Genomic DNA, 16,011 nt, shown 5'->3' on the forward strand with positions numbered 1-16,011 from the left:
GATGGAAGTTGCGAAAGAAGTGCGATTATGGTGTTCAGTCCTTTTTCTATCACACTGGACATGTAGTGGTAACTGTTTTTGGGGTGAAGAGAATTGGTATTGGCAGCAAGAGGGGGAAATGACCGCCGCATCAGGTGCGGTTACATGTTTTCATAAATTAGGTTGCCAATGGCCAAAACGCATGTGAAAGTACACGACAAAACAATGTAAACGCACTATGCCGTTTTGCATGCTCATACACAGTGGCTAGGGCCATTTCGAAACTAGGGTCAGGCCAGACTTGGTTTTTAGCCAGTCAGAAGGGGTGACCAATGGCTTTGCTGTTACAGGGTTTGTTGTGTTGCATAAAACAACAATAGCGCCGCTCTTGGAAGCAGGACAATGCAGAGCAACGCGTTGTTGCAACCCACGACTTGTGGATCCTGTGTTGATGTAGGGCCATGTCGGGGACATACAAAGTAGCAAAAAGGTTGTTTTCAGGGGCAACAACAGAACTAAAACCCATGTTTTCAAGGGACAGGTGGCAATAGCAGGAACGCTGTGGAATCTTCAAGGGACTATTGTAATAATGTGTGTTGCAGTGTTTTGGTGTGTTACGTTTAATTCCCTGTTATACCTACAAGGCTACAGGTCCCAGAATGCAGTCCGTCATTTGCCGCTGGCACTTCTACGTGACGCGGGTCTTGTGTATCTGCTACACATTAGATAATGTGCCTGCTGTTGAGAAAGTTTGCAATTTCGGAAATTACGCTGTTGGCGACGTTTTGCAATTGTTTGCTATCAAGTTTTGTAAGAACTATTAGTTGTTACGTTGAAAGCATTCCTCGACTGCACGCAATGGCACCGATCTTACAAGTAGGACGACGCAGAACAGCGCTGTGGTGTTTTCCCAGTGAAATGGGGAACATGGGTTAGTAAGCACTATGTGTAGGCCACAGAAGGGTTGCATTTTGTAATTAGGGGGAAAACAGAGCTGCAAGTGAGGTGATTAAGTAAGGGACAATAGCACAAACTCTGATTCGTAGAAATGGTTACGATGGACATTATGCTGTAATAATCGCAGCTTTGTTGTACGGCAAACGGGTTTGACGCTGCTCGAAAGGATTGCCTTTTGTTTATAGGACGAGGTGCGGCGGAATAGAACATATTCGCTGGTAAGGTAGCTTTAGCGCTGTTTCCTGCCGCACTGCAAGGACAAGGCGCCAATTACCGGGTACTGCAGAAATGTGCCTTGGGCGTTCTGCCAATTTACAGGGGGAGCAGCGGAAGTGCAGCAGAATGTACCCGAAGATGAGTTGTCAAGTTGAATGGTTTTCATTTAACGGTCGCCGCGCCATACTGTATTTACGAGGATGGTCACCAAAGTGAGTATTTCACTTTCTTTTACACTGTGCCCAGTACTGGTGCTACGCCACAGGGAGACAGGTTGGACAAGTTGGCCCACCTTTCCTTCTGTCACTGATACTTTCTGCTGTGCCACATGAGTTTAAGGGCGAATATTGTGGAAGTTGGAAATAACCTGTTATTGGACAGACTCTCTGTATTGGGTCTCAGTAATGCGAGCACGTTTTAGAAACCAACCTGCATCTTATGTCAGAAGGGGCTGGGAATGGTTGCTAGGCTGCCCTCTAGAAAAGCAATAAGGAATGTTGGACAATGTGTTGCTTTCCTGGTGAAATTCACTGCTGGCAGGGAGTATCATTACAAGTTCAGTTAGGGTAATCAAGCGGGAATTGCTGATGGTATACATTCACATGTCCTGCAAGAATGTGCGATGTGCTAATTACTAAATTAAGGGAATACTGATTTTATTTATTTGTATTGTATCTATCCACAAGGTAAAAGGTTTCATGGACAAACATAACAAATCCTAAAGGGTGTTAACAGAATGCCTGATGTCTGCTTGGTGGTAATAACAAATTGTTTTATGTACAAATAGAGGTTCAAGGATCTCCTAAGTGGAGAAAAGTCCATTAAGCAAGCCGGTCACGGTACAGGTAATGGCTGGAAATTAGTGGTAAGGTTGGACGTGTGTAAAGCAGGTAAGAGGTTTTTCTGGACACTCAAGGTGTAGTAAGTGTCTGATGATTAAGTACTTAATTCCCCACCAGTGAGCCAGATTAGATAGCTTCGAAAATGAACAATTTGCATCACAGTTGCATGGGTGGACCTTTATTCAGTTGGTTCACAGCTTGGCAGAGCCTTTTGAAGGGTAATACTATTTCCATGTTTACCATAACCCATTTAAATAGGTGTTTCATATGCAATGAGATTGAGGATGTTGATGGTGTTAAGTGGTGCCATTAGAATTGGTCATAAAAGGTAGGAAGGAGTTTGATGTTCGCATTGGCTTGAGTTTAATAAAAGGGTTGGGCGACAGGCAGGGAATGGCCTAAAAGCGTTTTAGGCTCATGGCCACAAGTAACCTAAGACACATTATATGGTCAGTAGGGCTAGCGGGCTTGTAGGGCAGACATACCTGCATAGAAGAGGGTATAAAGTGAGACTGAAATTGGTAGGTATAAATCAACACCACAGTAATTTTGCTGTGACCCTGATCACGGCCAGGTTCACTGTCAGGTTTTAATAAACTGAGATGGCTTGGTGGATTGCATGCAGGCAGCAGCATCATAGTTCCTACCACAGTGGTCCATTTACCAGCAGCTGGTCGGCCATGGGAACCTAAGGTTGATGGAGTTGGGGATCCACTGAGGGTCTTTACTTCTCGATGGTGTCAGCTGGGGGACACTGTTCTGCATATGTACGGTGCGAATAATGGATTTCTGATTATGTCTTATCATAGAATATGAGAAGAATATAGGACGGCTGCAACTGCCTCAGTCTGGTCCCAGGAGTGTGACTGCCAGTGGTAAAACTGGAGGATGGCATAAGGGCACGGTACGTCCAAATTTCATTTACGTACAACTGGAGGGTCTGTCCAGCAATACAGCGCAAAAACTTCAAAAAGTTTTGTAAGCAGTGGAACCTTCCACAATGTGCATTCACATGGTAAAACTGGGCAGTGGCATAAGCGACTTTATAATTGTGAATTATGGCTTGGGTGCAAGTTAATGGTATGGCCACGAACACACCATAAAGATCCACAAGACATTTTTGGAAATGGTAAGATGTGGAACACTACACACACAGTACAGTCTTGCAGTAAAACCGGAGGCGGACATACTTGCATTGATAAGTTGAAATTGTGGTTTACGTGCAACTTGAAGTTCTGGCCTATAACACAGCACTACGACCCTGGGAGGTTGCGCAAGCTATGGGATACATGCCACGGTAAGAGCTGAGGATGGCACAAGTGTACTGACAATTGAAATTACGGTTTTCGTACAATTTGACGGCCTCGACCAACAGGCCGGTACATGGTTGCCAGGTTTGCGCGGGGGCACATAGGCCTTCAATGGTATTACTGACTAGGTGATCCTGGGCCACCGGCAGGTCTTGGGGCACCAATAGTGCCAGTAATGATTTCCAAAGGCAACCAAGTGAAATCATGTTATGGCCAAATGAGACGGAAACTCAATAGGAGGATTGGCATTGAACTGGGAGATAAGTTAGAAGAGAAATGTAAATGTGTGCGTTAAACCACTTTGTCCTGGAATAGCTACCAATCTTGAATAGTTGACAAGCCTTCACATACATGTAAAGAGACACTTATTTATCAGCCCACAGGATGGGCCAGGAGGTCCAGAGCACCCTCGGTTTTGAAAAGTTCACAACGAAAAGTGACTTTCGAACACAAGCCCCCCCAAACATCACTTGGTTAACTTAGGGATATATTTGGACATACAAGCCAGTCAGGACTTGTCTGTTAACTGCCCGCAAGTAAGGGGGTACCCACACAGGCTCCAGGAAAGGGGTCCACTCAGCGGTCATTAACTGCCTCGGAAGTAAGGGGTACCCACACAGGATCTGGGTAAGGGGTGGATCCAGCGGTCATGCGCCAGAGAAGTGGAACATGTGCCAATCGCAGGTAGAGGGGAACTTTCGGCTGCCAGGAATGATCTCCATTAGTCAACTAAGTGAAACTATTTTACGGCCAAAGGAGACAGCAGTTCGATAGACTGGGGTACATGGAAGTTGAGGACTAATTTAGAAAGGAAGCGTAAGGTGTGAGTAAATCCACTTGTGCTTATGAATGGTTACAAAATGAGTGGTGCAATAATCGAAAGTGGCCCACACCCACGCTGTTTGTGGTTCATTGGGGTGGTAGCAATCGCTTCACCCCTGGGGATGGGCTGACTATGGGCCCAGATTCAATTAGGCCTGCGCATAACGGGCACTAGAATCACCTGGTACTGACATTATCTGGCCTGAGGTGGTACCCAGATTGCAGCATTGCGTGTGGGCATTGGAGGTAGAAGGGGGACACCCCCAAAGCATGGCAGAGTTCAGGGCAGTCCTAGCCAGGGAGGAGTGTGACACAGCGGTTTCAACCGTGGTGGTTTCCCGTTGGCCGCACTTGAGCCAAATTCGGACGATGGGCACTGAGTCCCTTAGGGACACTTAGTTATTCCTCACCAACAACATTCAGTGCCCCGAGGAAGGAGTAATGCATGGAAGACAATCTGGAGCATATGTCCGCTGCCTTTATAAAGCCATGGGCGTCAAGGGCACAGTGTGAAAATTCAGAACTTTGCATTGCACTGCTTATTGGCCACCTCAGAAGTCTAAGGAAGACGTACTACATGCAGTACAATCTGAAGCGGATGGCTGCTGCCTTGCAAAGGGCATGGGCAGCAAGGGGACATTGAACATTCAGAACTCGGATATTGCCCTGCTTTGGGCTACCTTTAGAAGTCTATGGTCATGAACCATGATGTTGTTTAGGGCTGGGACTGCCCCCGTATTATGTATGCTCCAATAAATGTGACCTTTTGTTCCAAACGTACAACAATTGTCTGTGTATTATTTTGGTAGTAATGGTTATGTTCGGTTGTCTGACTCCCCCTCCGGAAAGGGGGAGGGAGCCAATGGGGGCTGGCACCACTAAGGGGATGTCCAAGCCCCTGTAGGGTGCGCTAGAGGGACAGGTGCATAGTAGGCCATCCCTCTGGCCACCCCTTCCCCTGTGCTGGTATCACCCCACCTTTCCTCCCTGGGAAGTGGTGCCTCCAGCGATCGCACATCCAGTGTGTGTCTGGGGACGGGATATAAGACGTGGGGGCTGGCAGCTCAGCCTCTTTCCAGTCCCCCCCGCCTGAAGTCCCATCCACCCACACCTTTCTTGCTAGTTTAGAACAGTCAGGGATCTCAGAGGGGCAACAAATTAGTAGTTTCACTGGGCCTGGACACCACATCAATCTTAAAAACAGTACTTACAGCCATTAATCCTGTCTTCATAGGATCCTGAGGTCATAAGACACTAGGTAATGTTGATTATAAGTTTGGTACTGTCTGTGCCAGATGTAATATTTTCATGGTTTCAAAATCATTGTATGTGAATATGTTAACCCTTGAGATATAAATTGGTTCAAGATGCGAGATTATGTAATTTTGTTTCAGCGGATTTCTAGGTATAAGTTTGTAGGTGCTGTTTTGCTTGATTACCTTTACCATGTATTAATTGTTCCATTTCTGTCACAGGCACAGTTCAGGGCAGTCCTAGCCGGGGAGGAGTGTAACGCAGCGGTTTCAACCGTGGTGGTTTCCCGATGGCCGCACTCAAGCCAAAGTCGGACGATGGGCACTGAGTCCCTTAGGGACAGTTGAGATTCCTCACCAACAACATTCAGTGGCCCGAGGAAGATGTACTACGGGCAGTACAATCTGAAGCGGATGTCCGCTGCATTGCTAAAGCTGTGGGTGGCAAGGGGATGGCGGAACATTCAGAACTCGGACATTGCCCTGCTTTGGGCTACCTTTAGAAGTCTATGGTCATCAACCATGATGTTGTTTAGGGCTGCGACTGCCCCCGTATTATGTATGCTCCAATAAATGTGACCTTTTGTTTCCAAACGTACAACAATTGTCTGTGTATTATTTGGGTAGTAATGGATATGGTCGGTTGTCTGACTCCCCCCGGCCCCCGGAAAGGTGGAGGGGGACCAATTGGGGCTGACACCGCTATGTGAATTACCAGACTGACTAATTATAATTGTCCATGGAAGAATTGAGGCTGACACCGCTATGTGAATTACCAGACTGACTAATTACAATTGTCCATGGAACATGAGACATTTTTTGTTAGGAATGTACTACTCTGTTAGAGGAGCAGCCTTAACGTACTTTACCTGAACATCCACTGCTGCTGGAGTCAGACATTCGCAAACATAAGAATACAAGTGGTTTGCTATGATAATCTTATACTCCTGCATAAGGTAATGCAAGAAGCAACATTCCTAGTGCAGAAGAGTTTCATAAATGAATACCCAGAAATGCGACATTACAATAAGAATGTATGTACCAGAAACTACAACGATTAGAAAAGCAGCTGCAACCCACAAAGGAAACGTACACCATAAAAGGGTTTGTTCATCTTTTTCAAGGCATGTTTTATTTGCTAGGGTATAGTATGAATAATGAATTTGAGTATGATACAAGCAGTATGAAAATGGCCCCACGTGCAACAGTTCTTGGATTATTTCTCCAAGCGATAAATTGCTGATGAAGGGAGTCACATTTCTTTGGAAAGCTGTGGCAAATGTGGCCGTCCAGCTCCGGAAGACATTTTTTTTATCTATGGTACAGTTATTTTGCACCCAAGTTGTGATGCAGCAACACATCTCACACAGGGGACCCTTCAATGAACTTAGCCAGGCATTGAGCCCATTTGGGCAAAGGTACATATGTAATGGCAATTCAGTGCACAGGGGTAATCAGTCACTCACCCACAAATCAATGGAGTAAAGTTACAGCAAGTGGAGTCCGGCAAAGTCGCAACATACTTGAAATGGGCTTGAGTGATTTTCTCAGTCCCAATTCTTTAGCGTGATCGCAATTCTCAACACAGGTGCCGAAGGAGGATGCAAGGTCCCACGGAAGCAGAAGCGTTAATTACACTGACATTGGAGAATAAATAGTCTCTGTCTTGGCTTCTTAAGAATGGTTTTGGTCAGTGACCATGCTTTTGCTGTGATTTGATTATGCATATACAGTTTGTATAGAGCCAGTGAAAGTGTTTATTCGAGATATCTCTTGTTGTATTTCTGTAAACCTTAGAGACAGAGTCAATGATTCCGTACAACTCAGGACTTGCAATATTGAGGTTTAGAATCAAATAAATGTCCTGCAGATGTATACGTTTGTGATGTCCCAATCTGGACTTGACATAGCACCAACAATGGTCTGTGCCAGCTGGTGACGTCCTGGTCAGCTTAAAACACCAACACAATATAACTATTATATCCACATATTTATATATTCCATTAAATGACAGCATTTGGACTGCAGAATTAAAATCTTGCAACTACGACAATTGGCACATCCCCTGTGCTGTATAACAAGGTCGCTTAATTAAAGTTAAATAGTTCAATATTGATCCAAGAATGCAAACAAGTAAGCAGATGCTTAATCTAAATTACTTCGGATCAATTCCGTCAAGGAAGATGGGAAAGCTAAAGTGATTTTCACGTGTAATCTGAATTTCTCTGCGCTCTCTCTGGCCTCCTTACCTTTGTCTCTTACACACAGAAAGAATCATGCACACACAACCTGCTGCACAGACACAAGGCACCCACTGATCTACATTTAACTACTAAACATATATTTTAGGAAATCAGTCTTAACACATTTTGAATACTTGTTTCATAACCATAAAAGAACGGAGATCTGCTGACGGTAAACAAGTTTCGATTTCAGAGATAAATGTGTTTGAGATTGTTCTCCCTTCTGGCCGCAACATCTCAAGCTCTGTGTTACTAAAAATTCACCAGTGGAAAAACCGCACAACACCACTGTATTGCATAAAAGGTCACAGGGAGAGAGAGGTCCAAGTGCACCCAGTCGGCCGAGACTGGCATTATAATTCCACCCAGGAAGTAAGCAGCAGACATAGTGCCATCATGTCCTCACATCCAGGTGGGGACTGTGGGCAGAAAAGGGCTCTGCCAGTAGAAATGCCTTAGCGTCCACGTAAAAAAAAAAAAACACAGATTGTCAACAGCAATCATTTTGACTGTTGCATTGGGAACTCATTTTGTGAGTTCATACACACAGACAAACCTCGGCAGATTGAGCCTGTGTCCAGGGGAGATAGGTTGCTAAAGGGGTTGATACATCAATATATCCTGGCGGATCAGCATTTCAAAGCGGGAACAATCAAATCCACCACACTTTGGAATAAGAGATAATCCCTCACAAAAAGGCAAGCATAGAAGAAGTGTTTATGCAAGAATTACAAGACTCACACAGTCTAGAATACAAATCAACTTAATGAAAAATGGAAATGCAATTTGGAAATGAATGAGAACCCAAATTAGCATATCCAAAAAACCTCCTGAAGATCCACTGGAGCAACACTGGTGAAACACGTGTAGAGGTTTTACAAAATTGAATTTGTGAGTTTCAAAATTGTACTCAAATTTTACTAAGAATTGAATCAAAAAGGTTACAACATTTGAATTTGAGAACTTTAGAATTGCACCCCTAGGTTACTAAGAATTGGACTCAAGCAGCCATTAAACTACATGTGTATTATACTTTTTCTTAAGAGGCGAAGAAGTACACTCAAGAGAACCCAACAGTAGCTAACAAATTAGAAATATATATATTGAACCATAATGGAACAAACATGAGAACAACAATGAAAGTAATGTGCCTATTGAACTATAAACTATTAAAAGGTACTAACAATCTTAATGAATGAATCTTTCAAAATTGGTGTGACCTGTTTAGATTATTGTTAACAAAAGAGCTGGCACAAATTGGACGACCTACTTCTAACTAACACAATGAATATGAGGACTGATGAATAAATGAAAGCAAGAGAGGATGAATGATTATGGTGAAACATGCAAGTTTATGAGATGGTGCTTGATAGATGTGTGAAAGATTTTGAGGATGGATGAATTAATGCATGATAGAGGGAATATTATAGTGTGAGGATGTATGGGTAGATACATGCTGAAGTGTGATATGGTATACCAGATTGTTCAATATGGGCTTATGAGTATAAGTATAGGTGACTCAATTAGAATGTGAGGATGAGTGAATGAGTCAGAGTAAAGATAGATGTTTGAGCCTCAAGTGCCCACATTGTCTACTGTGGATGCAGCAGCTAGGCGGTTTGAGCATGTGTAACACAGCATATAAATGTACAAGAGATACAGCATACTAACTAACCAATTGAAAGCAGCCCTGTACACAAAAGGATGTGTGAAGGTCTTTCCGCATTAGCCCATCATCTCTGTTTACCCAGTTTGAAGATATGGGCAGAGTAAATAGGGTGCTTCAGCTTCTCATTCTACAGGCCACTCTGTCCTAGCAAACGTGTCATTGACACTGGTGTGTCCTTCCCACTCAGTGGCAGGAGCACATATTTGTTCCAGGATATGCATGGGCCTCCTGATGGTATGCCTGCATTCCAAATGATTCAAAGTCATTATGGTGGGTGGAAAATGTTAGTCGATGGGCATTCATATTTTTCCCTAATTATCACATAAGACCAATCCTAAGGAGGGAATTGGCAATAATGTAAGAGAGTTCGAGACATTTCCTGCCTGAGTATTCCTTCAAACTAATAGGTGGAAATAGTGCATTTTACAGCATAATTTAGAGGAAAATAGGATACAAAATATACAATTTACAATCGGTTAAGTAGTATGATCCATGGAAAATTCCAATAGATGCCAGGTCAACAGTATGCAGTAGGGAAATGGCCCAAAATGTCGCCCTCACAATTGCGACTGCTGAAATGCCCGACTTTTCTTTTTAAAGACCCCCTTTACACCACATATATATGTTGGGGGATATGGGATATTATATTAATATGGGTGGCTGCGGGTGATCTCCCCCCACATATGTATGTGGTGTAAAGGGGATTTAATAAAAAATAAAAAATGTTGGCATTTTCGGCCGTGTGCTCGCAGTGATCACATAGATACTGCAGTAGGACATTGTAGCATTTTCATGGTGCCTGGCCAACTATATATGCATCAATCCCAAATGTAAAACACACACACACGGCACATTACATTGTAAACACACATGCACGCAGACACGCATGCAAACTGTATTTATATATTTTTTAATGGGTACTCCCATTTAGTGGTCAGTCTTCTCTCCTTTCCGGGGCAGAAGGATTCAGGAAGTCTGGCACAGGCAGGCTGGCAGCAAACGTAACAACATATATGCAGGCACAGCAAGGAGAGCATGCATGGTTAACTTCAGCTTATAGAGGAGAGACTGAATGTATATGTTTATTTTTTAAACCAAACTCAGAAGCGCGAGGAAGGTGGATGCACAGGGATACAAAGGAGCGACACCTTGGAAAGCCACCCTGCCCCTTGCACTTTCTGCCACTGTGCCCTGATCAGTATATGTGCAAGAACAGAGGTAAGTAAGTGGAGAAAGGAACAGGGATTTTGGGCGTTTCCAGGAAAATGACGGGAAAAATTAGATTACACACACAAAGCCAGTACCACCTCCCACCAACAGCAGTTTGACCTCTAAATAGTGACCATACAGGATGACTATAGAGATCTTGGGTGTCTAAGCTCTAATGGTAGGTGCATAGCTCGCAATCATTTGTGTCGCAAAGCCGGGTGAAAACACCCGATTTGATTTTTGGCGGGTGATAGGCCCATTGAAACGAATGGGCGTGCTGGAGGCTTGGCGGGTGAGTCAGCTGTTTTTAAGGCGGGTGACACCCGCTAAAAGCGTGTGAGTTGAGAGCTATGTAGATACCCCTTATCGAGGATTAGGCACAATGAGTAACAGTAGACAATGCACCATTCGAAATAAGGTAAAAAAAATGTTTTCCACTTTCTATGCCAACCAGGAAGCCATTGTGAACCTCAAGCAATACTGAGATACAAGTGCAGAATACACCAGTTTAGCCCAGAGAACATATTTTGTTGCGTCACCTGTATACAAGTGAGTACACTTTTGCAGCTGTACTGAAATCACGTCCTCATCCAGACACTGCACAGAGGCTGCAGAACCGTTTTAATACTCCCTATAATCGAAATTCAAAACATGATGTGCTTTCCAATAATGTGTTTTTAAAATGTTCATTCGAAACGTATTTAAAAGAAAATGAGCAATTTTAGGAATTGTATGGGGCCCAATTTAAGATTCCCCAATCAGAGAACATAGTCTATTCAAAAGTTCCATGTGAATATGGTTTGTTTTCTTAAAATGCAATTATCAGGTAGAAATGTGGACGTGTTTCACTGAAAACTATTGTGCTATTATTCCTGGCACCTTCAGTTTTATGATCTGTAGAAAATACAGCCTTATTTTATTTATTTATTGTGCATTTACAAGGCAATTATACCACAAGTAAATTGTGTTTCAAAGCGCCAGAACTGCATTCCATAAATACTATTCCTACACCAAATGGCGTTTTTTTAGTGGATGTTTCGTTTGCAATCATTTCACTCTAGACCAAGTGATGGAGAAGTCTATGGGACTTTGAAAGCTATTGATTTGTTCTATTTCTATATAACATTTCCAGTCTGTTAAATAAATACATGTATGAAACCCTACATTTTGTACTATTTCCTTTACACACATGAACTGAAAAAGAAAATGGACAAAACGCCTCCAACTGTTTGCATTCATAATGTAACACAGATCTTAAAACGATGTAGCTACCTTCATTGCGTTCTTAACTACCCAGCACAATTGCTTACAGATTTACCAGGGTTAGCAATTATTTCAAGCAGCAAAAGTCTACCCCAACAGCATGTACATCCATCAGCATCAACGTTACAAGTATAACAGTTTATAACAGTTTTCCATGTTTAGGACACAGGTAATTCTACTCCACACATCAACGTGACAATTGCTCTATGAGGAGTGCATGAAGTAATCTTTTTACTGAAGCAAAAGTAAATATGTGCCATATTTATTTTGTAAACAGCGTACTGAGCTTAATGGCCAATCTGCCGAGGTAATCCTTTCCCACTGAAAATCCCCTTAGCCTACATCCTCAATGCACACATGTACACATTCTCCACATGGCAATAAGTAGTTATAGGGGACATCTTCTGTAAGGTGAAAGGTAATCCAGCAGTACACGAAAACGTCGCAGAGCATAGTCGAAATGTGTGGAAATTAGTTCATTATGGCAACTATGATTACATTTCTTGCCATAGATGTGCACTTATTCCCAGGAATGGATGCTGGAAGAGTGGAGATGGACCCGAGGAATTGTTATAAATGGAGTTACAGAAGTATTTCTCCAACCAGGATCTGTCTGATACTGCCATACAGTCAGGCAAAAACCTTCATTAGATGAATGCTCCAGAGAAAGGAACCAAATCAGAGGTTTCCTTACAAAAATCCAAAAGCACAAACGTCATGGGAATATTTTTGCCAAAATGACTATGCCAACTTTCAGCCAAAACGAATAAGAGTGAATTGATACAAAAATACACAATTTTCATCCAGGACAAAGTACAATATATGGCATGCACTTATTGGCATACTCTAGAAAGATAATTAGCTTGCTCTTTGTGATAAAACAGCACCGCCTATTTGCTCTGCCTGCAGATGACTGCTTCCAAGTATGTAAAGCAACACCAGGTATACAGAAGAGGCGACAACACATTTCGCATCAGAAAGGGCATCCATACCACGTGTAAAGAAGACAACAGCCACTCCACTCTGCCAGTGCACGTCATCACCCGACCTAACAACAGTGCAAGGAGACATTTTCTCGACGTTAACAAATTGAGTCTGAAATACCCAGAAGCCTACCGATAGGTGTGATAGGTGTCATGAAATAGTCTGGGGGAAAATAACCAAGAGGGTTAATGCCACAGGCAGGAGCATCTGGATTGCATACAGTGTCAACAAAATAGAAGAATCAGCTGCACTGAGAAACCATAACAAGGGAGGCCAAAAGCTGATGTTATGAAGAAATAACAGGCAGGTCATCAGTCCATAACACAAATGACCCCAGATAAGGAACTGGCATTTAGGTCACTTGCAGAAGAGAAGACATGCTAAGTGGTGAGCATTTATGCATGGGTAAGACATGGCACAGAAGACGGAGGTGGTGCTCAACAAGCCCTCTCATGAACCATCCCACCTTATTCAAGCGCAGCAGAACGTAGCATGGCACAACGAGGGCAGTTCTGGCAGTTCCTGCAGATTCACCAGGGAGACATTTTGAGCAATGATCTGGACCATCAGATGACTCAGCCTTGTGTAATGTCGTCACAAACTCTGTAATCTCGAGCTGGGTCCACGAGTCTGTGGAAAGGACGCGTGTCCCTGTGTACTCCCATCTACCTACCCCTACTTACCTATATTGTTGAATGGATGTGGCTATTTGGAGGCCACATAGAGGCTGTTGAGCACTTGAACCTGGTATTCAATCTAGGGACCTTCACTACCCAGCAGGTACAGCAGCTGCTGAATCTGCATTGGATTGACAGCTCAGCTGTCGGAAGCAGCCTCAGAGCGAGGTAGGCAGACGTGCTCAGGCCCCTTCCTCTGTATGGGGGGGGTCCCACAGAGCCGATGGAGCTAGATCGTCACAGAGCTCAATGGCGCAGGAGTCAAAGAGGAGTCCAGTGCCACTACTGAGCAGAGCAGTTAGTAGCTACACAATTCTGAGATCACCACTCTTCTTACTGCACCAGTGCTGATACATTGCTTGATATTTCTGGTCACAATTGGAGTTTTGGAGCCTTGGTGGGTAACTGTATGCTTGTTCTCTTACCTCCGTGTGCTATCCTGTGTAACCTGTGGTGCTGCCACGTTTGAGGTGTTAGGATCTAACCCAGCTTAGTTTGGCTGGTACCTGACACAGATATACCAAAGGCTGGAAATTAGGGGGCAAGGGGACATCAAAATTTGAGGTGGCTTGGCAATTTAGTGTGATATTCACAAGGCAGGCAAATCTGGGGCACATACTTAATGCATACTACTTAATTACTTCATACATATAAAGGATGCTAAGGGCTTATGTTGGAGCACACTTGGCCTGCTTACACTGGGGACCACGAGTGAAGAGGGGAATAGTCTTAAAAATCCCTTAACAGGCAAGTCACCAGCCATGCAAATTCATGCTGTTCTGGCTGCTGGGCTGCAACGGCTGAACGTTTTTAAAACAGAAGTACCTCTACAGAAGTACCTTTATGTATTATGTACTAGCCCCCGATTGGCTAGTACATAATACGAAGAGACAAGGACAGATGGGATTTATTGAGTCTGACACGGAGATGGCTATGTCAGAATAATCTAGTGGAGAGGCAGATGTATTGTTCCAGTTTACAATAGGCAGTAGGCTAATTGAAAATACGTTAAACAAAGGTGAACAGGCTATTTCAGCAACAGTTGGCATTGGGCTAAACTAAAATATGTTTAAAGAAAAGGGAGCAGGCTATTTCAGCAACAATTGACAATGGGCTAATTCAAATATACCAAGTGCTCTTCACAAATTGCATTGTTGATCACCCAAGCACCTGAGATTTCTTAAATTGCATTTCCTGTTCACACAGAACCCTGTACCACTCCCCACACCACCCTCACCACTCATTTCTATTATTGGCCTTCTTATCTACCACCTACTGCTTGCACTCAGCATCATTTGCTCTGATTTTGATCTCTTCTTTGAAATACTCCTTGCTGATGTCCTTGCTACCATAATACAGGGCTAATCTAAGGCACAAAAGCTCCTACCTGACTCCCCTCTGCCTAAAAACTCAGTCAACCTTCATAGCCTTCCAACCTCCACTCGCGGCAACTCTCTCAATCTCATATTTTAATCTTCCAAGCTAGTCTCTTTTTCTCCCACAATGGATCCTTCCTACTCTGACCACACCCTCATTCACGTCATCCTCTCAATTCCTCCCGACACACCCAACCCCCTCCCAACTCCATGGTCCCCCTCCTCGACCAAGTCAGCATCTCTCTCTGAGCTCTCTTCTTCACTTGTTCACTTCAATGAGCTCACCTTTACTGAATTCAATTTTATACTGACTATACCTCAATGTTCTTCATCCACTCCATTACCCCTTCCTGCCCACCTCCTCAACCATGGATTTGCTGCTCCAACCAGGTTGTGAGGGCAACAATGTGTCACTGCTTATGACATTGGCACAATAAAAGATCCCTCACTCTTCTCACTGCCTACAAGGGCTCCGTTGTGATCATGACCCTAGCGCTCAACGCAGCCAATTGTTGTTGTTACTTTAATTTTGTTTCCTTTCTCCGCACACACTCTAGCAAACCATACATGACCTACCAGGGCATGTTTTCATGTTCTTAGAATCCCTCTATAGCCTCCTTTCTCACTGCTGATGACTCACCAAAATACGGGACATGTTGTCCACCCTTCTATCTCTCTAACCTCCTCCCATATTCTTTCATCTTGTCTTCTTCTCCACACTCTCCTCTCCTCTATTGTTCTCCCTCAGCACCTACACATTCTTTACTCTGCCAACCCATAGCATGCTCCAATTGACCTCTTTGCACCACAAATTGATAATGAACCTGGACATGTCACCTCCACTTACCTCACTGCCTTATTAACATGCTGTCTGCATGGCCTGTTAAAAAACAGCCACAGTCATACCTCTCCTAAATCAACCAACTGCTGACACTAACAAATACTCATTGTATACACTTCTTTGTCTCCTTCTCTAGCACTTTACAATCCTCCAGAGGGTGATCTTCAACCACGTAGTGAACTCAAAGAAAATTCACTTGCTGACCCCGTCCAAACTGGATTCTAGAGCAAACAACTGAGACTGTGCTCAATCTCATCAACAATTTTTACCACTGCCCCTCACGTCAACCTCTCTTTTATTTTCATTCTTCTAGACATTTCATCTGTCTTTGAGATGTGGATTATCCCCCCTCCTTCATACTTTATGCCTT

The sequence above is a fragment of the Ambystoma mexicanum genome, chromosome 2p, assembly GCF_040938575.1.
Source record: "Ambystoma mexicanum isolate Mex_15411 chromosome 2p, UKY_AmexF1_1, whole genome shotgun sequence".
Taxonomy (NCBI): Eukaryota; Metazoa; Chordata; class Amphibia; order Caudata; family Ambystomatidae; genus Ambystoma; species Ambystoma mexicanum.